Source organism: Phyllobates terribilis, unplaced genomic scaffold (genome assembly GCF_046119375.1).
Source record: "Phyllobates terribilis strain yellow unplaced genomic scaffold, ASM4611937v1 Scaffold_5__5_contigs__length_657084704, whole genome shotgun sequence".
In the NCBI taxonomy this organism is placed as follows: Eukaryota; Metazoa; Chordata; class Amphibia; order Anura; family Dendrobatidae; genus Phyllobates; species Phyllobates terribilis.
The window spans coordinates 301,234,610-301,258,223 of record NW_027362765.1 but is presented as its reverse complement, the minus strand read 5'-3'; the positions used below and the strand labels follow the sequence as shown (position 1 = coordinate 301,258,223).

Genomic DNA, 23,614 nt, shown 5'->3' with positions numbered 1-23,614 from the left:
AGTGATATGACTCCTATGACTTACAGAGTCTTCATTTGGCTTGCAGCACACTTTGCCAGGAAAATCAGGCCTCCATATAGGAATATATACACAGGCGGGTCACTATTTCACCTTTTCAGTTTAGAGGTGTATTTAAGGAAGGGTAGTTCTAGATATGATTATAAAATTGTACCCGAGGAAGACTCTGCAATGAGTCGAAACGCGTTGTATCTTGCTATTCTAGATTTTATATTCTTTTGAAAAATAAATTCTGGATGTCAGAGAGAATGTGAGAAACCTGGATGACTTTGAAAATACTGCTGGAGGAATATATATGGAGAAGCATATGGACTATTTTATCCTCTGTCTGCTGGATTGTTGGACTCATCTCCTGGGACATTTATACTGTTACTGAACTGCATTCGTGTTCTGGACCATTTTTATCCTCTGTGTGGTGGATTGTTTATGGACCTTTTGGTTTTGCCTATAATAAAGGTCTTGGAATTGTTCAATCTTCTCTTGCTCTGTTGATTGTGTGATGTTGGAGAAGGGCCCCTTGACGGTCTTTATAGGGCTTAAATTTTCATGTAGTGCATAGACCAGGTAAGCTACATGGAAATGCGGATGCTCTGTCGAGGGTACACACTAGCTCCCTGGCTTTGGGCAGAGGTGGGGGGGGGGGGGGGTAAGAAAGCTTGAGGTAAGGTGCTTGATGGCAGGTATATGTCACCGAGGTGGCTGGCCTCAGTGACGCAAGTGCCAAGAGAAAGTGCACCAGTAACAATAGGTTACTGAGATGGCTTTTACGTCCATGATTTAAGAGGAACAAAAGGATCAGGGTGGGAAAGGTCACTCCCATACTCCAGTGCGGGTCTTACAGGCCTAATAACAGGCAGTTGGGTATAGGTCAGCAGATGGTTTTGTGCTGGAGCAGGAGAAAGACCGTTAATGGTGGACAGAATATGTTCAAGATTGAAAAGTGCCTGTGACGAAAAGTGCCTGTGACAGCAAGATGGTGAGACCGTTTAATTTGTTTGGCTTCACCCAAACAAAGGACTGTTTTGTAATTGATTTGTGGTGAAGAAAGCAATTTTCCTTTTGCAGCTACAAAGTTTATGAAGGACAATAAACTTTACTTTGTTTTGATATTAATCCCTGTGCATGACCAAGAGACTACCAAAGAGCTGAAAACCCTACAATATATACGCACGTACATGCACACACACACACACACACACACACACACACACACACACACACACACACACACACACACACACACGTGCACGCACGCGCACACACGCACGCACACACGTTTAAAAAATGTAAAAATTCTTTAAACAGAAATGCTTAAGTTTTAGGCAGGTGTATAAAAAATGCTGCAAGGTAAAAATAGAATATTTCACAGTTTATTTTAATCAATGAACAAAATAGGAATCTAAATCATATCAATGTTTGGTGTGACAAACACCTTTTCCTTCAAAGCAACATTAATTCTTCTAGTGAGGTTGTTCCAAACATCTTGGACCTGTGGAAGTAGACTTGTGGAAATCCTTCTGTCTCTTCATGTAGTCCCACAAAGACACGATAATGATGAGATCTAGGCACTGTGGGGGCCATATCACCTCTTCCATGGTTCCATATTCTCCTTTACAATGCAGAAAGTTCTTAATGACATTGGTGTAGGTTTGGAGTAGTTTTCCTGCTGAAGAATAAGTTTGGATCTAATCAAATACCTCCCTGATAGTATTGTATGATTGAGAAGTATCTTTGCGGACACCATAAATCCTGACCAAATCCCAAAACTTTATTTGCAGAAATGCAGCCCCAAACTTGCAAGGAACCTCCACATGCGTCAAGACTGACTTCAGCAGTATCTGCTACTATTTTTCTGCACTCCAGCTTCCATGTTTTCGTGCATAGTTGAGTCACTTGACCTTGTTTACATGTCGAATATATGGTTTTTCGCTCAAAAAACACTTTTGGTCAGACTACTCTAAGCAGTAGATGGTTGTAGCTGGGTCCTACTGTCTGCTGCCAGTTCTGAGCTGGTGGCACTGCTGGACATCTGCTGATTTCAAAGGGAAGGAAGCATGATGTGGCCTTCAACTGCCGCATTAAGTTTTCTTAGCCGACCACTTTTTCTACGGTCCTCAAAATTGCCTATTTCTTGGACTCCTCAATGCTGAGAAAGACACTTCTCCATCATGCAATACCATCAGGGAGGCATCTGATATGCACCATAATTATTCTGCAGCAGGACAATGACCTCAATCATACAGCAAATGTCATTACCAACAAGGAGACTTGGAAGTAATGATAATATGACCCCTCCACAGAGCCCTGATCTCATCATAATCCAGTCTGTGTGGGATTCCATGAAGAGACAGAAAGATTTGTACAATCCAACATCCACAGAAGATCTGTGGTTAGATCTCCAAGATGTTTTGAACAACCTCCCTGCCGAGCTCCTTCAAAAATTGTATGCAAGTGCTAGAATTTATGCTATTTTGAAGGCAAAGGGTGGTGACATTTAGAACTTAGAAAGTGCTTCCCAACACTTTTCAATCTTGAGTATCTTCAAGCAATTTTGTATCAAAGTGTGATGTTTTATAATATAATACATAAAACTCCCATTACTGTGGTTAAGACTGTGGCGGGACAGAGCCAAGCACATTACTTTATATGGAATACACACATTTACTGCAACAAAAATTTCAGGAGAGATGACTGTTTCTCACAATTGCATTCTAATTTGTCATTAGGCTGCATTCTTCATATGTTGTAAAACCGCAAAAGAACACAATGTGGCTGCAACGTGTGAATGAAGTGTCACTCGGACAATACTAGACCTCTTAAAACTGAATTCACATAGGTCGTAACTTTAAGAGTGAGATGTATGGATGTTGGATTCGGTGAGAAGGGCTGCTGCAATGTGAATCGTGCCAACATAAGGCTATGTGCCCATGATGCAGAAATGCTGCATATTTTTTCCGCTTCTCCCTGGCAGGAAAAATGCATGCGGATTGTACATGTGTTTTTCCTGCCAGGGACAAGTGTAAATGAAGCGTTTTTCACATGCGATTTCGCATGCGGGTTGTCAAGCGCTTTTCCAAGCGATTTTTAGCATCACTTGGAAAGTGCTTGACAACTTGGTCACACTATATAAATCCATGCAACCGGCATGGATTTATATAGTGTGACCAAGTAATAGTTGAAAAAAAAAAAAATAAGGATGGTAAAAAATAAAAATTATACTTACCTTCCGATGTCCCCCGGCATTTTTTCCACTGCGTCCGGTCTGTTGTATGGGTCGCGGTGATGTGAAGGACCTGCAATGACGTCATTGAGTCATGTGCAGGTCCTCACACCACCGAAACCCATACAACAGACCGGACGCATCGCTGAGGAGACCGGGGGCCATCAGAAGGTAAAAATAATCTTTATTTTTTATTTTTAATTCTTTTTTTTAACAGGTTTTATGGTACCCGGGTCTGGAGGAGAGTCTCTTCTTCTCCAGACCCGGGTACCATCCACACATTGAATCGCTTAATATCCGTATGTGCGCATGTAGTCATGTGGATATTAAGCGATTCAATGCAGGTCAATGGCGGCAATTACGCTGCATGTCCGCAAAATTAATGGACATGCTGCGCATTTTTCCGCAATGATAATCCGCAGTGGAAATTTCCGCAGCATGTGCACAGCACATGCGGATTATCATTGGGGACCATGGGGCACGTATTACCCAGTGTTTTTTTAAGCATTTTCCCTGTGGAAATTCCGCGGCAAAAATGCTTGAAAAACGCATAGTAGGCACGCAGCCTAACTATACACATATAGTATAGTTTGTAAGGAAAGTATTCAGACCCCTTTAAATTTTTCACTCTGTTTCATTGCAGCCATTTGGTAAATTCTAAAAAGTTCATTTTTTTCTCATTAATGTACACTCTGCACCCCATCTTGACTGAAAAAAAAACAGAAATGTACAAATTTTTGCAAATTTATTAAAAAAGAAAAATTGAAATATCACATGGTCATAAGTATTCAGATCCTTTGCTCAGTATTGAGTAGAAGCACCCTTTTGAGCTAGTACAGCCATGAGTCTTCTTGGGAATGATGCAACAAGTTACATTATAACAATATAAATGTGCAGTATTACACTATTGTATGGGGAGAAGTAATATAATAACAATATAATGTGCAGTATAACACTATGGGGAGAAGTAATATAACAACAATATAATGTGCAGTATTAAACTATTGTAGGGGGAGATGTAATACAATAACATTATAATGTGCAGTATTAGATCCAGAACGTAGTCAAATCTCATCAGACTTATATCCACAGGTGTGCATCACCAACTAAATCATATCAAAAAGGGGGAAGGGGAAGAAGACCAAGAATGTGGATACATAATCATTTAAAGTCATATACATTTTAAAGGATTTAATAAAATATTTGAAAGAGTAAAATTACTCATGCATCCACAGATGCATATAGGGTAACCATCCTGTTATGGACGGCACCCACTGACAGCTGACCGTCACCGGTAAGGAGGAATATCTCCAGGCTGCTAGAGGCCAAGCAGTCTGCGCTGTTATAGCATGGAGCAGTCTGAGTAACTCCTTACTGCAATCTCACTACCTGCACATGGGGTCAGCAGGCCCGCCTCACATACCTTATAGCTATGACGCTAGCGGTTTTACTAATTTGAACACACTAAAGCTGCCTATACTGTCTTGGGGCTTGTTTTATTCTCCCTAACATTCCCATGAACTAGAGTAGGCACATTCTTTGTCTTCTTCCCCTTCCCCCTTTTTGATATAATGTGCAGTATTACACTATTGTATGGGGAGTTATAATAACAATATAATGTGCAGTATTACACTATTGTATGGGGAGATATAATACCAATATAATGTGCAGTATTACTCTATTGTATAGGTAGATATATAATGACCATATAATGTGCAGTGTTACACTATTGCATGAGCAGGTGTAATATAATAATATAATGTGCAGTATTACACTATGGTATGGGGAGAAGTAATATAAAAACAATATAATGTGCAGTGTTACACTATTGCATGAGCAGGTGTAATATAATAATATAATGTGCAGTATAACACTATGGGGAGAAGTAATATAAAAACAATATAATGTGCAGTATTACACTATTGTATTGGGAGATGTACCGCTATTTTTCGGACTATTCGACGCACTTTATTCCTCCAAAATTTTGGTGCAAAGTGGGGGGTAAATCTTATAGTACGAATACTATATACATAGCTGTGTGTGATGGTGGGTGTGGGGGAGCGGCAACGGGGGATCAGCGTGGCACAGGAGGCAGCAGCCGCCTATTGCAGCCTACGCTGTGCCTGCTACTAAAGAAAATGAATATTCCTTGCTCCCTACCCCCATGGCATGTGCCTGCTACTAAAGAAAATTAATATTCCTTGCTCCCTACCCCCATGGGCATGGAGAGCAATGAATATTCATTTTTATTTTTAGTTTATTTTTTTTTTGTAGGCAGCGTGATGGGGGCTCAGGGGGTGCCATGCATACCAGCATGGGGGCTCAGGGGGTGCCATGCATACCAGCATGGGGGCTCAGGGGGTGCCATGCATACCAGCATGGGGGCTCAGGGGGTGCCATGCATACCAGCATGGGGGCTCAGGGGGTGCCATGCATACCAGCATGGGGGCTCAGGGGGTGCCATGCATACCAGCATGGGGGCTCAGGGGGTGCCATGCATACCAGCATGGGGGCTCAGGGGGTGCCATTCATACCAGGAAGGAGGGGCCATACATGCCAGGATGGAGGATATTAAAAGAATTGGGGGACATTACCCTAATACCAGTGTCAGCAGCAGACCCCCTCCCCCATAACAGGGCATCATGACCACATTTTTTGCTTACATTTTTCCACTATTTTCCTCCTTTAAAACCTAGGTGCGTCTTATAGTCCGAAAAATATGGTAATATAATAATAAAATGTGCATTGTTACACTACTGCATGGGGAAATGTAATATAATAACAATATAATGTGCAGCATTCCACTATTGTATGGGGAGATGTAATATAATAATATAATGTGCAGTTTTACACTATTGTATGCGGAGATGCAACATAATATAATGTGCAGTGTAACACTATTGTATGGGGAGGTGTAATATAATAATATAATGTGCAGTATTATACTATTGTATCGGGAGATGCAATATAATAACAATATAATGTGCAGTATTACACTATAGTATGAGGAGATATAATATAATAACAATATAATGTGCAGCAGTACACTATTGTATGGCGAGATATAACAACAATATAACGTGCAGTATAAGGCTGTGTGCCCACTAGGCGTTTTTTAACCGCTTCCCGACCGCCCACTGTACATAAACGTCGGCACTGCCTGGGCTCTGCGCAGCGCCGACGTTTATGAACGGTTGGTGGTCCCGCAGCCCTCGGGACCCCCAGGGTCCTGCAAGTGCTGCGGTTGCGGTTCAGAGTGACAGCTCTGACAGGGGACATCATTGGGACCTGATTGGATCAGGTCTCAATGATGTTAACTCTTTGCTATCTTTTATATGCCGCGATCTATAGTGATCGCGGCATATAGAAGATAGTGAGAGGAGAGGGGGTCGTCCACTTACCTCTCCAACGGCCCCCTGATGTCTTCCAGGACCTGCCGTTGTTATGGCAGCTGGAGGTCACATGACCGCCTCCAGATCTGCCATGTATGGTGTCATGCTGAGCTCAGCCTGCAGCTGAAGTCACTGACTGAAACTGTCAGCAAACTTCTCATGCAATGCAATACAGGTCTATTGCATTGCATGAGAACAGGGATTAGAAAAATAAAAATTAATGTCCCATACAGGGACTAAGTAAAAATGTAAAAAAAAGTCTAAAAAATGTTTTCAAACTGTTAAAAAAAAAAATCACAAAATAAATAAAAATAAATAAAATATTAAACCAATAAATCTGTATATTTATGCAAAAACAAAGAGTACACATATTTAGTATAGCCGCGTCCAAAACAACCCGATCTATAAAACTATCACTAATTAACTCCTTCTGTGCACACCGTAATAAAAATAAATAAAAAACGGAGCAAAAAACTATGCTTTTTCATCATATCGCCAAACAAAAAGTGGAAAAAATGCGATCAAAAAGCAAAATGGAAATAAAAATGGTACCATACAGCCACCATACAGCTCCATCAGCCAAAAAAAAAGTTATAGCTCTCAGAATAAAGCGATGCAAAAAAAATATTTTTTCTATATAATTGTTTTATTGTGTAAAAGCGCCAAAACATAAAAAAAATATACAGTAAGTGCAGTATCGCTGTAAGCGTACTGACCCGAAGAATAACGCTGCCTTATCACTTTTACCACACGCAGAACGGCATAAAAAAAAAAACCTCAAAAAACTATTCCTGAATTGTTGGTTTTTGTTAATTTTACCTCCCAAAAAACGGAACAGAAAGATCAAAAAAAGTCACGTACCCAAAAATGGTACCAATAAAAATGTCAACTCGTCCCGCAAAAAACAAGCCATCACATGACTCTGTCGGCCGAAATATGGAAAAATTATAGCTCTCAAAATATGGCGATGCAAAAACTAGATTTTGCAAAAAAAAATCTTAGTGTGTGACAGCTGTCAGTCATAAAAACCCAATATAAATCTGGTATCTCTGTAATCGCACCGACCCGAAGAATAAAGTCATCTCATCACTTATACCGCACGAGGAACGGCGTAAAAAATGAATAAAACCAATTCTTCACCTGCTACTGATTTGTTTATTATGTCTCCCAAAGATCGCAGTAAGGCTCTGCTCACATTTATCCTGCGCTCTGCGCTGAGCACTTACACCAGAGTTTCCGTGTCAATCTATGAAATACGTGATTCAGACGGAACCCATGACGGAAGATTCCCTGTAATGAGGCAGATATAGGCCACTGTGGACGCCATCTGGCCTGTGATCCCACGGTGTCGTTTTTATAGGCGTGCATAAAAGTGCGGTTGGCCAGTTTTGTGCACTTCTGAAAAAAAGGACACAGCTAAACAGAGGCCAGACGGAGTCCAGAGTAACTCTGCTGCCTCATTATAGTGAATGGATCCTGCAGGGGTTTCATCTGAATTACATCACTTGGAAATTTAGATGGAAACCCCGATGTAAGTGCTCAGCCTAGAGAGCCGGATAAATGTTACGTAAAATGTTACCAATAAAAGCTTCAACTCGGTCCTCAAAAAAAGCTACTCCCCACTCAGGTCCGTCATCTGTTAAAAATATAAGGGACTTCCAAGTTACTGGTAGCAGAAAGGCTCTGGAAAAGCGAAATGGCCCTTGCCCTCCAAAAGAAATTCAGAAAATTTTGTGCTCCCAAATCCAAATGCCTATTCTACAATAATTTGTTCTCCAATTGTCAAATAGCGCTCCGTCCCTCCCAGATCTTGCCGTATGGCTAAGCGGTACGATACAGCCACATATGGGGTATTGCCACTTTTAGAAGAAATTGTGTGACACATTTCGGCACCATTTTTACCCATTGCCCTGTGTGAAAATGTAAAATCTGAGGGTAAAACATTTTTTTGTGGTAAAAATGTTTTCTTCACTGCCCAATGGTATAAATTTAAAAATTAAAAAATACTCACTACTTCCCTAGATGAATTCCTTGAGAGGTGTAGTTTACTACTGGGGTCACACATATGGGGTATCGGCGTACTCAGGAGAAATTGCACAACAAATTTCATGGTGCAATTTCTCCTGTTATCCTTATGATAATGCAAAATTAGGGGATGAAAAACATTTTTTGTGGGAAAAATGAAAAATTTTATTTTTACAGCTCAATATTATAAACTTCTGTGAAGCACCTTGGGGTTCAAGGTGCTCCCCACACATCTAAGTTCCCTAAGGGGTCTAGTTTCCAAAATGGTGTCACTTGTGGGTGGTTTCCACTGTTTAGGCACATCAGCGGCTCCCCAAATGCAACATGGCGTCCGCTAATTATTCAAGCAAATTTTACATACAAAAAGTCAAATGGCGCTCCTTCCCTTCCAAACCCTGGTGTGCGCCCAAACAGTGGTTTTCCTCCACATATGGTGTATCGGCGTGTTCAGGAGAAATTGCACAACAAATTTCATGGTGCAATTTATCCTATTACCCTTATGATAATGCAAAATTAAGGGATGAAAAATGTTTTTGTGGGAAAAATGTGAAAATTTTATTTTTACAGCTCAATATTATAAAATTCTGTGAAGCACCTTGGGGTTCAAGGTGCTCCCCACACATCTAAGTTCCCTAAGGGGTCTAGTTTCCAAAAAGGTGTCACTTGTGGGGGGTTTCCACTGTTTAGGCACATCAGGAGCTCTCCAAACGCAACATGGCATCTGCTAATTATTCAAACAAATTTTACATTCAAAAAGTCTAATGGCGCTCCTTTCCCTTCCAAACCCTGCAGTGCGCCCAAACAGTGGTTTTCCCTCACATATGGGGTATCAGCGCGCTAATGAGAAATTGCACTACAAATTGTGTATTTCATTTTTTCCTGTTACCCTTTTGAAAATAAAAAAATTGGGTCTAAAGTAACATTTTTGTGAAAAAAAGTTAAATGTTCATTGTTTTCTTCCACATTCCAAAAATTCCCGTGAAACACCTGAAGGGTTAATAAACTTCTTGAAAGTGGTTTTGAGCACCTTGAGGGGTGCAGTTTTTAGAATGGTGTCACTTTTGGGTATTTTCTGTCATAAAGGCCCCTCAAAGTCACTTCAAATAAGAACTGGTCCCTAAAAAAATGGTTTTGTAAATTTTGTTGGAAAAATGAGAAATCGCTGGTCAACTTTTAACCCTTATAGCTTCCTAACAAAAAAAATATTTTGGTTCCAAAATTGTGCTGATGTAAAGTAGACCTATGTGGGAAATGTTATTTATTAACTATTTTGTGTGACATATCTCTCTGATTTAAGGGCATGAAAATTCAAAGTTTGAAAATTGCTAAATTTTTGCCAAATTTCCGATTTTTGCACAAATAAACGCAAGTGATATCGAAGAAATTTTACCACTATCATGAAGTACAATATGTCACGAAAAAACAATCTCAGAATCAGGGGGATCCGTTGAAGCGTTTCAGAGTAATTACTTCATAAAGAGACAGTTGTCAGAATTGAAAAAATTGGCCTGGTCACGAAGGCAAAAACAGGCTCTGGCGCGAAGTGGTTAAGCGTTTCCGCAGCGGCAATTCCGCTGCAGAAACGCTTAAAAGACGCTTGGTAGAAGGTCTGCCATGTTCCCCAATGATAATCTGCATGTGCTATGCACATGCTGCGGAAATTTCAGCTGCGGGTTATCATTGCGGAAAAAAACGCAGCACTACCAATTATTTTGCGGAAGTGCTGCGTTTTCGCCACCATTGACTTGCATTGGAACTCATGTAATCCGCATCATTGCATCTGTACATGCGGAATCTATGCGTTCCAATGTGCAGATGGTACCCAGGTCTAGAGGAGAGGAGACTCTCCTCTGGATCCGGGTACCAAAGAACCTGTAAAAAAAAAAGAATAAAATAAAAAATAAATATATTTACCTTCTGACGGCCCCAGCTGCGCTCGTCCTCCCATGCCGGCAGATCGCGGTGGACTGAAGGACCTGCGCTGACGTCATAGTCATGTGACGGGTCATGCGATGCCGACGTCGGCAGGTCCTTCAGTGTACCGCGAACTGCCGGCAGTCAGCACCGAGCGAAGCAAGACTGTGGGGGCCATCGGAAGGCAAGTATAGATTTATTTTTTTATTTTTTGACATTCTCTCGGGTCACAGTATATATATAAATCCATGCAAACGGCATGAATTTAGTGTGACCAAGTTGTCAAGCACTTTCCAAGTGATGCTAAAAATCGCTTGGAAAGCGCTTGTCAACCCGCATGCGGAAATGCCAGTGAAGAACGCTTCACATCCGCTTGTCCCTGGCAGGAAAACGCATGTACAATCCGCATGCGTTTTTTCTGCCAGGGAGATGCAGAAACGCTCAGGAAAAAATCCGGAGCATTTCTGTATCGTGGGCACATAGCCTTACACGATAGTATGAGGAGATGTAATATAATAATATGGCACCCGAGGGGGTCTGGTTGCCACAGTGGTAGCAATATCATGTCTGGGAGCAAAACAGGAGTTTCCTGGTCAGGAAAACATTACAAGCAACACCTCCTGCCCCAGACCAGAAAGGGGAGGATCCTGCCCTTTATAACTGGATCTGGGGGCGGGGTTAGTTTAGTCAGTGTGTGGAGTCAAGTAGGACACGAAGGAGTAAAGAGCCAGGGACTGGAGCTGGAGTTAGCTCGTCCTGGATAGTATCTACAGAGGACCGGACACCGGAGTCCGAGGCTGTGGGGATTGCATACCCAGCAGCAGATACCGCAGGGCAGGAGATTGCAGGTCTCCTGGCCCAATAGAAGCCCGGAGGCTCAGCCACACAAAAGGACCCATACCGCCACAGTGGAGCGAGGAATACACAAGGTCCGAGACGCCAGCCATACGGGTGAGCACAGCACGTTACACTCAGGGACGTGGGCTACAACACGACTATAAGAGGGATAGCCAAAGAGTATAGTCAGAACGGCAGGCCTACAACTTCACCTGGCCAGGAGGACTCTAGGATTGTTCCCAGACTGATCAGGCCCTCATCACTAGCCGGTACTCCCATTGGGGCCCATACAATTGCCAACAGTAAAGACCCTGGGACTGCACTGCAAAGACTCCGTGTTGTCATTACTGATACCTTGCACTACCACCACCATCATCCATACACACTGCCCTTAAGCTCCACTTTTCCTGTGGGGAGTTACATCACCTTGCTGCACATATCACCAGCGGACTGCTCCGCAGCGGCGGTTCCCAGTAACCGCATCCCACAGGTGGCGAAGTCTGACATTAACATTTGTACACATAGACTACCCCCTTGGTTTGACCGCCCTGGGTCACGGACCGGGTCACCGCCACGGTGACTACAACCCCCAGCATCTACAGGCCCGGCTCCGGGTACCCCACGGCCCAGGGGGCGCGTCAATAACAATATAATGTGCAGTATTAAACTATTGTATGGAGAGATATAGTATAATAATATAATGTGCAGTATTACACTATTGTATGGGGAGATGTAATATGGTAATATAATGTACAGTATTACACTATTGTATGGGGACATGTAATAGTAACAATAATATAATGTGCAGTATTACACTGTTGTATGGGGAGATGTAATAATACAATGCGCAGTATTACACTATTGTATGGCAAAATATAACAATATAACAACAATATAATGTGCAGTATTACACTATTGTATAGGGAGATGTAATGTAATAACAATATAATGTGCAGTATTAAATGGGGAGATGTAATATAATATAATGTGCACTATTACACTATTGTATGGGGAGATGTAAAATAATCTAATGTGCAGTATTACACTATTGTATGGGGAGATGTAAAATATAATGTGCAGTATTACACTATTGTATGGCAAGATGTAGTATAATAAAATATTGTGCAGTATTACACTATTATATGCGGAGATATAATAATATAATGTGCAGTGTTACACTATTGTATGGGGAGATGTAATAATAACAATATAAGTGCAGTATTACATTACAGTATGGGGAGATGTAATATAACAATATAATCTGCAGTGTTACACTATCGTATGGGAAGCTGTAATAATATAATGTGCAGTATTATACTATTGTATGAAGAGATGTAATATAATATTATAATGTGCAGTATTACACTATTGTATGGGGAGATGTAATATAACAATATAATGTGAAGTATAACACTATCGTATTGGGAGATGTAATAACAATATAATGCGCAGTATTATACTATTGCATGAAGAGACGTAATATAATATTATAATGTGCATTATTACACTATTGTATGGGGAGATGTAATATAACAATATAATGTGCAGTATTACACTATTGCAGGGCTTGACAAACCCAGGCGCCTGGTCGCCAGTGGCGCCTAGAAAATGTTGTCTGGCGCCTAGAAAATGTTGCCTGGTGCTTGAGGAGTTGAGAAGAAAAAAAAACTCTCAATCCAATCCCACCTCCTGCACGGAGTCATCCAATCAGAGGAAGCAGGGACAGTATCGCTCAGGCCGCCTTCTCCACTTTGCTCCGCCCCCGTTATGCTCCGGGACTGGACAGGGAGAGTTGAGTTACGGGGGAAGGATCGCTGTGGCCGGGGGCCCGTTCTCATCTCCCGCTACCTGTGTAAGTACATACAAAGGCCATGCTCCCCGGGGAGACGCCGTGTGTGAGGGGGTCTATATGTACAGTTTGTCAACAAAAACTGAACAGGCATTTTTTTTTAAAAATTAGTTTCTTTGATTTTTCTGAGAAAAAAACTGAGAATATAAAAAATTTATAAATGTAATGACATCTATTTATTTTTTTTTAAAAAGCAATTTTTAAAGCATTCGTAAAAATTTAAAAAAAAATGTCAAGAAAAAAACGGAACAACAATTTATCTTTACTTTTCCCTCCAAAAAACATTTAAGGTGAGTATGTTGTTTCATTGATTTAGAAAAGTGTTGTTCCTACAAAAAAGGATTTGAAACTTCTTATGGTTAGAAAATAAAATATATGGATAATAAGGCAGATTGATTTTTAATCTTCTCTAGAAGTGCTGAGAGACCCTATCCTGCTGGACCACCACTGAATGGAGTTTCCTACATTGCTAAATCTTTTTGTAAGTAGGGTATAGCAGTATATACACAGTATATGCTGTAATTATATGGTTACTATATGGCAGTATATTCAGTGTATCCCATTATTATATGGGTACTATATGGCGGACTGCGGAGTGCTGCTGGAAGAACAAAGTCGGGTGCCGCCGGGAGAACGAAGCCGGAGTACTGCCTCGTCCACTCGGACAAAGAAGGGTAAAGAGATCATGTGTAAGTTATAATTGGCATAGCAGAGCAAAGTGCACATTTTTTTTTCTTTTCTGGGTTCAGGAAAAAAATGAAGCTCAGAGCAACAGAGAGAATACCAGAAAATGAAAAGCAACTGAAAATGACACAGTTCTTTACAAAGACCTCTCTTGAAAGCGCAGTGCAACAGGTAGAAAGTGCCGGGCAACAGGTAACTGAAGAAACAAGAGTTGACCCACCAGCAGAGGAGTCCCCATCAACAAGCCGTTGTCAAACTGCTGGACCCAGGAGATTTAGGCAAGAGTGGTGTAAAGAACTCGCATGGCTTAAATTTGACCATACAACTGGTATAGCTATATGCGAGATTTGTGCTTCCTTCCCTGGCATTGCTGACCAAGCATCTAGGATCGTAAAAGGATTTTCAGGACCCTTTAAACTTGAAACCTTCAAAAAGCAGCAAAGTCTCTCCAGCATCTAAATTGTGTGGAGGCTAAACATGCAGCGTTGGCTCCAGAAGCTACTCCATTGGCTGCTTGTATAAGGAAAATGGATGAAGACATTTTTAAACATATGACCATTCTATTTAATGTGGCCTATTATATTGCCAAAAACAACAGACCTTTCACAGATTTTGAAGGGTTGCTAGAGCTGACTGAGAAATTAGGGAGTGCTGTGCGACAGGAATATGCAAACGATAAAAGATGCAAAGAATTAATTTCCCATATTGCAGAAATAATCAGGAAAAACCTAATCAGTGAGCTCAAAGAGGCAAAATATGTCAGCTTGATGCTAGATGGCTCAACTGACAAAGCAGGGGTTGAACAACTGATTCTGTATGTCAGGTACATCAAGGACAACAGGGTCAAAGAAGTATTTTTCTGTTTCTCCTCTTGAAATGGCTACTGCAGATGGATATTTAGAAGCGCTCACAGAAGAACTTAGAACACTTGGTCTTGTAGGCTGGCTTTCTTCAAGTCACTTGATTGCCATTGGTACAGATGGTGCTGCCAGCATGATTGGGACCGAAAATGGCTTGGTGCAGAAAATACGCCAAAACATCAGTCATTTAATTGGCATTCACTGTGTTGCACACCGATTGAACTTAAGTGTATTAAGTTCAGTAAAACAAGCTAAATTAATTGATGATTTTGACTCTATTTTAAAGAAACTCTACCAATTTTATCAATACTCACCTAAGAGAATGCGACAGCTGAAGCAAGTAGCAGAAAACCTGCAGCTTACAATTCTGAAATTCCAATACTTGCATAATGTCAGATGGGTAGCAAGCAAAGTCGGTGCTCTGTCTGCACTTGTCAAAGACTGTAAATGCGTGACAATCCACCTAGAAAGTGTGGCTGCGGAAAAAGACAGTGCCTCTGCAGCTGCCCATGGTTTACTGAGAAAGCTCACAGATTTTAAATTTGTTCACATGCTCCATTTTCTACTGGACTATCTGGAAATTCTTAAAAACTTGTCACTTATATTTCAAAGGGAAGAGCTTTTTTTAAGCACAATTGAGTTGCATGTGAAAAGCACAATTTCAACAATCAATTCACTTAGAGATGCACCAAAACAACATGAGGCCAGATTTGTCTCAGGAACATCTCTTCAAGGACTGTTTCAAAATGTACAGCTACATGGACTGAGCAACACTGTAGCTGCATCAATTCAGCAGGAAAAAGCTAATTTAATTAATCATGCAGTTAAATACTTGACAGTGCGATTTCTAAGTGATATAAATATTGAAAGATCCACCGCAGTGTTTGACACCTTTGCCTGGCCAGCAGGAACAACATTGCAAGACTACGGTGTGGTTGAGATTACTGCATTGGCTCATCATTTTCGTAAACAGCTATCTCCACCTGAAAGTGATGACCAATGCATTCACTCACTCCTCAATGAGTGGTATGAGTTTAAGGTCCTTGGAAAAGGAAAGAAACTGTGTGAGCTTCTGGATTTGGCACTCTCCAACACCGAGAGATTTCCAGTTCTGGGAAACCTGTTGTCGATTGTGGCGGTGCTCCCTGTCTCAACCTCATGTTGTGAAAGAGGATTTAGTTTGATGAACATGGTCAAAAATAAATTCAGATCAAGGATGCAAGAAGAAAGTTTAAGTGACTTGTTTATGATCACCATGAATGGGCCATCTGTGAAGGCGTTTGATCCTGCCAAGGCTGTGGACCACTGGTACTTCAGTTCTAAAATCACAAGGCATGTTCATGGCCACAAAAAGCAAAGTGAAAAACACTAGAATGTTGCCTAAAATCTAAAATATCAAAATATAATATTTATTATCTTTAAAAGTAAAATGTTGTTTATAACATTTGCAATGTTTTTTTTGTTAAATTAAAAACCAAGTTTGCTTAAAAAAAATTCTGGCTCCTAAATTTTTTGGCTGGCTCCTAGATTCTGAACAACTTTGTCGACCCCTGCACTACTGTATGGGGAGATATACAGTACAGATCAAAAGTTTGGACACGCCTTCTTCTCATTTAAAGATTTTTCTGCATTTTCATGACTATGAAAATTGTACATTCACACTGAAGGCATCAAAACTATGAATTAACACATGTGGAATTATATACTTAACAAAAAAGTGTGAAACAACTGAAAATGTCTTATATTCTAGGTTCTTCAAAGCCGCCACCTTTTGCTTTGATGACTGCTTTGAACACTCTTGGCATTCTCTTGATGAGCTTCAAGAGGTAGTCACCGGAAATGGTTTTCACTTCACAGGTGTGCCCTGTCAGGTTTAATAAATGGGATTTCTTGCCTTATAAATGGGGTTGGGACCATCAGTTGTGTTGTGCAGAAGTCTGGTGGATACACAGCTGATAGTCCTACTGAACAGACTGTTAGCTGCTTTTTTTTCTTGCCATAATACAAATTCTAAGTAAAGAAAAACGAGTGGCCGTCATTACTTTAAGAAATGAAGGTCAATCAGTCCGAAAAATTGGGAAAACTTTGAAAGTGTCCCCAAGTGCAGTTGCAAAAACCATCAAGCGCTACAAAGAAACTGGCTCACATGAGGACCGCCCCAGGAAAGGAAGACCAAGAGTCACCTCTGCTTCTGAGGATAAGTTTATCTGTGTTACCAGCCTCAGAAATCGCAGGTTAACAGCAGCTCAGATTAGAGACCAGGTCAATGCCACACAGAGTTCTAGCAGCAGACACCTCTCTACAACAACTGTTAAGAGGAGACTTTGTGCAGCAGGCCTTCATGGTAAAATAGCTGCTAGGAAACCACTGCTAAGGACAGGCAACAAGCAGAAGAGACTTGTTTGGGCTAAAGAACACAAGGAATGGACATTAGACCAGTGGAAATCTGTGCTGTGGTCTGATGAGTCCAAATTTGAGATCTTTGGTTCCAACCACCGTGTCTTTGTGCGACGCAGAAAAGGTGAACGGATGGACTCTACATGCCTGGTTCCCACCGTGAAGCATGGAGGAGGAGGTGTGATGGTGTAGGGGGGGGGGGGGGGGTTGCTGGTGACACTGTTGGGGATTTATTCAAAATTGAAGGCATACTGAACCAGCATGGCTACCACAGTATCTTGCAGCGGCATGTTATTCCATCCGGTTTGCGTTTAGTTGGACCATCATTTATTTTTCAACAGGACAATGACCCCAAACACACCTCCAGGCTGTGTAAGGGCTATTTGACCAAGAAGAAGAGTGATGGGGTGCTACGCCAGATGACCTGGCCTCCACAGTCACCAGACCTGTACCCAATTGAGATGGTTTGGGGTGAGCTGGACCGCAGAGTGAAGTCAAAAGGGCCAACAAGTGCTAAGCATCTCTGAGAACTTCTTCAAGATTGTTGGAAGACCATTTCCGGGGACTACCTCTTGAAGCTCATCAAGAGAATGCCAAGAGTGTGCAAAGCAGTCATCAAAGCAAAAGGTGGCTACTTTGAAGAACTTAGAATATAAGACATATTTTCAGTTGTTTCACACTTTTTTGTTAAGTATATAATTCCACATGTGTTAATTCATAGTTTTGATGCCTTCAGTGTGAATGTACAATTTTCATAGTCAAGAAAATACAGAAAAATCTTTAAATGAGAAGGTGTCCAAACTTTTGGTCTGTACTGTAGTAACAATATAATGTGCAGCATTACACTATTGCATGGGGAGATGTAATATAATAACAATGTGCAGTATTACACTATAGGTTAACAAGCATAAGCTGTGCAATGTTATACCAGGCAGACCTGTAGTGTAATAATGGTATAATCAGTGGCGTACCGCCAATGGCGGCAGGCCAAGTGACTGCTATGGGGCCCGTGAGCTGGACGCGTCTGCATACCGTGTGGGTGGGCGCGTCTGCATATATGAAGGATGAGTGGACAGCCTGGGCCCTGTGTACTATACCTATATTTCTCCGCCGTATCTGTGCATCATGAATGTTGGTATGTATTAAAGGGCCCACTGAGACTCTTTCGCCTGGGGCCCACGAAAACCTGGAGTCAGCCCTGGTTGATAGCAATGATGGAGGAGGGAACATCATGTGACACTCTCTCTCCCATCATTCCTCCGCTGCGTCTGACGAAGCGGCGTGATGACGCTCCACGCTCTGTCAGACAGTGGAGCTGGCAGCTGCTGAGGTGATGACAGAGACGCGCTGCAGAGACTGAAGCAGCAGGGAACGAGGAGCGGTAAGTATGTATTTATTTATAAATCAGTGAGTACTGATAAAACTGGAAGACTGGGGCTGCATTTTACCCTATGGTGGGGGGAAGCTGCATTTTACCATGTACAGGACCATGGGGTGCATTATACCGCGTGGAGGACCACGGCAAGTGCATTATACCGCGTGGAGGACCACGGCGAATGTCTTATACCGCGAGGAGGACCACGGCGAGTGCCTCTTATACCGTGTGGAGGACCACGGCGAGTGCCTCTTATACCGTGTGGAGGACCACGGCGAGTGTCTCTTATACCGTGTGGAGGACCACGGCGAGTGCCTTATACTGTATAGAGTGTGGGGCCATTATACTGCATGGAAGGCTGTGTGGGGGTCACAGTTGGGGGATCATACTGTGTTGGGGTCACCATACTTTGCCTTGGGAGTTGAGGTGGGGTACAATAGGGTCATTATACTGTGAATTTGGAGGAATGCACCATGGGGGGTATCATACTGTGTTTGGGGACACTTTTGTTGGCATCACAACTTTTTCATTGCTCCATAAAGTATCTGGGACTTCAGCAGGAGGAAAATTACTGTGTAAAGGCTGGAAAGTTGTGAGATCTTCTCTTCCTTGACCCCGACAATTATTTACTTTTTTTTTGGGGGGGGGGGGGAGGGGCCCAATTAGAACTTCTGCTATAGGGCCCAATGATTCCTATGTACGCCCCTGGGTATAATGTACGCTACATTGCAGTTAGGGTATGTGCCCACGTAGCGTTTTACAAGCGTATATGCTGCGGAATTTCCGCAGCGTAAACGCTTGTGAAACGCTTGGTAATCCGTCCCCCATGGTCCCCAATGACAAGCCGCAATTTCAATGCCTATGCTGCGGATTTTTCCGCAGCGTTTTTGATGCGCACAAAAATCCGCAGCATGTCCATTATTTGTGCGTTTCTGCATGCGGATTTTAGGTCTCAATGCACTAGAAAAATGCATGGCAAATCCGCATGCAAAAACGCTGCAAAAACGCTTTTAAAATCCGCAAGCGTTTTTGACTGCCAAGAACATGCAGAAACGCTGCAGAAATTTTCTGCTTCATTTCTGCATCATGGGCACATAGCCTAAGGCTGCGTGCCCACGTAGCGTTTTTCAAGTGTTTATGCTGCGGAATTTCCGCAGCGGAAACGCTTGTGAAACGCTAGGTAATCCGCACGCCATGGTCCCCAAGGGGATTCCGCATGTTCTATGCACATGCTGCGGATTTTTCCGCAGCGTTTATGCTGCGTACAAAAATTCGCAGCATGTCATTTAATTTTGCGGAAGCGCAGCGGAACTCCCGCCATTGACTTGCATTGAGACGCATAGAAACCGCGACTGTACATTTGTACAAGCGGCTTCTATGCGTCTCTATGTGCGGATGGTACCCAGTTCTGGAGGAGAGGAGACTCTCATCCAGACCTGGGTACCATTGTACCTGTAAAAAAAGAATAAAATAACAAAGTTTATACTCACCTTTCCGAAGGCTTCTCTCTGAATGCCGGCATCACTTGAGGACCTGCGGTGACGTCAGTCATGTGACCGCAGGCCCTTCACCGCTCTGTCTCGCGATATGCCGGCAGCCAGGAACCAGACAGGAAGCAGCGCTGCAGCCACGCCGGGGCCTCGGGGGTGAGTATAGCTTTATTTGTTTTAATTTTTACGGTTCACACTGTATAAATCCATGCTGTTTGCATGGATTTATACAGTGTGACCTAGTTGTCAAGCACTTTCCAAGTGATGCTATCGCCTGGAAAGTGCTTGTCAGTCCGCATGCGGAAACACATGCGTTAACGCATGTGGGTACGCATGTGAATCCGCATGTATTCCGCAGGAAAAACGCATGCACAATCTGCATGCGTTTTTTTTTCTGCCAGGGAGATGCAGAAATGCTGCAGAAATTTTCTGCTTCATTTCTGCATCGTGGGCACATAGCCTCAGTCTTTGGTCCCCAGTATTATAGAGTGCGTGTTGTGGTATAACATACTCACGTGCGGTAATGACAGCTGACTCCGCCCTCACCCTGATATTCCACTGATATCCCAGGTTCCCTGTCCTGTCTCTTCTGTGCATAGCGCCCTGGAGCGAATATTATACTGTGACCTCCACTTCCCAGTGTGCGCTGCAAAACACTTCCGGGTTTGCGTTTCAGCAGTGTAGTGAAAGTATAGTAAAGCAGCCCTATCCCGTCATGCATCGCGGTGAGGGCGTGGTCTTTGACGTAACCTGCATTACACAAATGACGGCGTGCTATGCAGTGTCTCCTCCTCTCATTACTCTTTAGTCTCCAGCTGTTATACCGGGCGGGCGGTACGAAGACTCCGGGGCCTGATGGCTGGATGCTGTGGAGGCCTAGCGCTACCATTCCGCGGGCTCCATTGCTTCCTATGTTATATTTGTACATAAAACCCCTCATACACATAACATGGCACGGATAGGTTTATTCATCTGGATGGGACAGATTTCTGCTGCATGATGGCGGCCAGGGCTGAGTCTCCTGACAGCTGCTAAGAAATGGCAGAAAGCATGAAAACTGCAGTGGTGGAAAAGAGCTTGTTCTGCGCAGGTCACTTCCATTATCAGCTTTGGGCTGCGAAAGTTGTGAAGCTGCTAAGGCCACATTCACACGATCAGTATTTTCCCCCAGTATTTGGAAGCCAAAACCAGGAGTGGGTGATAAATCCAGAAGTGGTGACGTGTTTCTATTATACTTTTCCTCTGATTGTTCCACTCCTGGTTTTTTCTTACAAATACTGAGGTAAAATACTGAACAAAATACTGCTGTGTGAACATAGCCTAAGAGAAGTTACCGGTCCATTCTGGCGGTTTCCGCTTGTATATGGAAAGCCACTTAATGGAAAACACTGCCTAGCGACATCTGGTCCCACTCATCAAAGATTTTACATCAGTTTTCTGGTGTAAAATGCTTTGAAAAGTCACAATTTTGGCACAACTCAAGGCCACTCAAAAATGTTAAGGGTGTATTGGCATTTTCAGCCAGCTCCTGGACCGGAGATGGACCCCGCCAGCAGTGGCGTTCATTACAACTCCAATCTTTCTTTAGCAGGGACTGGAGTAGGATTTGTGGTGAGGCGCACACCATTCGTCCAGAGCCCCTGATCATGTATAAGCGTGTGCCTCTACATGTATCGGGAGCGTGAACACCAATCTGAACGGATCAGGCCCACTGTGTGCACATACCCTAGGACACAACTTGCTGTGCATGTTCAGGATTTTGAGCGTTCTTTTAATCTCTTCAGGTTTCTAAGTCGCAACGTGGTTTAAAAAAGTGCCTAGGCCATTCTTCGGTTTCCACTCACTAGTTAATACAAGTTATAAAAAAAAAAAAAACACTCAAAATGAAAGCAAGAGCTCATTACTCAATGCTAGGTGGGTGCTCGGGTATGTACAGAGTACCCTGGGTGCTCGAGTGACCCCACGCTGTTAGCCACAAAACATGCAGGGATTAGCTGACAAACACGGGCAATCCCCGTGTGTTTTGCGGCTGTCGAACATGTGGCCTCGGAGACTCGAACATTTCACTCGAGCACCTGCGATACTCTGTGCATACCAGAGCACCTAGGCAAACTGGAGTAACAAGCACTTGCTCTCCTCACTATTCAGGCCTAAAATGGTGACTCCTGAAGAATCTTCCCTGGGAAAGCTTTAGTGGGAACGCGAGCATCTAAAAGACATCATGTGCACATACCCTTAGGTCTGTTTCACAGTCTGAATACAGCCTGTGATGCACTGTGTGGCCAGGCTCACCAGCCTCGTACAGGCCTATGAAAAGTGAGAATTCGAGGGGGGGAGGACTGTACATTGCACAACAGGCTAGATTTTGATAATTTTCTTGCCCTTAATTTATGGCATCTGGTCCACGTGGAATCTGTTAATAAGGTCCATCTTTTTATTTTTAAATTGAAAATTAGCCCCTAAAAATGAATTCTATAAATATATCTAATAGTAAGAAAATAAAGGACCCAATTCATAAAGACCAGTGTTCATGCAGGTCTTGAGGAGATGTGCTGAAGTCAGACGATACGGATTCATGAAGAGGCCTCTTTAAAAATCACGAGCACCAGACAAGTGGCGTGCACCTCGCCACAAATCCTACTCCAGTCCTTGCTAAAGTAAGGTTTGGAGTAAGCCGCAGTCTTTACAGCGCCTGTTGGGTGCAGGTGTTAGGGACGGCCATGAAAGCTGAGCTTGCACCTGATAGCTGTCAACATCTGCCCATAACAGCAGCAATTGGAGGTAAGCTCAGATCATTGCTCTTAATCCCTTAAGGCCACATTCCGTTTTTTTACATCAGTATTTGTAAGCCAAAACCAGGAATGGAACAATCAGAGGAAAAGTATAATAGAAACACGTCACCACTTCTGTATTTATCACCCAATCCTGGTTTTGGCGTACAAATACGGATTGTGTCCTAAATGTCACTGTCTAACATGGACTGCCGATGGGTTGACAAGTTAGTCAGAGGCCTGCTGAAGACCCCATGACTGCCATGTTTGTATTCCTGAGAAGTCGATCCACAATCTGAGCCTCCTAGGAAGACTTCATTTTAGCTATATTCTGCAGTACATTACTTTAGGGGAACATAGAACAAGCGAGCACACGATCACAGGTTCAAGTAAAAAAAAAAGTTGTTTTTTTTAATATATCAAAAGAAACTTAAAAATTCAAATCACACTTTTTCCCCAATCAAAAAATTTTGGGGGGGTATCGCCACATCTGTAAACGTCTGATATATCAAATCTAGGATTATTAAACCTATTCTTTAACCCCTTTACCCCCAAGGGGGGTTTGCACGTTAATAATCAGGCCATTTTTTACAATTCTGACCACTGTCACTTTGGAACGCTTCAACGGATCCCCCTGATTCTGAGACTGTTTTTTCGTGACATATTGTACTTCATGATAGTGGTAAAATTTCTCTATCACTTGCGTTTTATTTGTGAAAAAAAACGGAAATTTGGCGCAGAAGTTTGAAAACTTTGCAATTTTCAAACTTTGAATTTCCATG

The 23,614-nt window shown here is 42.5% G+C and overlaps 1 protein-coding gene across 6 annotated transcripts in view; it reads right to left on the bottom strand.

The window, feature by feature from the left end:
• LOC141273074 (uncharacterized) overlaps positions 1–23,614 on the bottom strand; it is a 47,476-nt gene that overhangs the window by 6,258 nt on the left and 17,604 nt on the right. The window contains exon 1 of one of the 6 annotated variants that reach the window (XM_073684433.1): positions 20,577–20,742. The exons of the other annotated variants lie outside the window; for them this stretch is intronic. The gene's annotated coding sequence lies outside the window, so the exon portion shown is untranslated. Of the gene's footprint in view, positions 1–20,576; positions 20,743–23,614 lie in introns of those variants that run through there. 6 annotated transcript variants of the gene reach the window in all.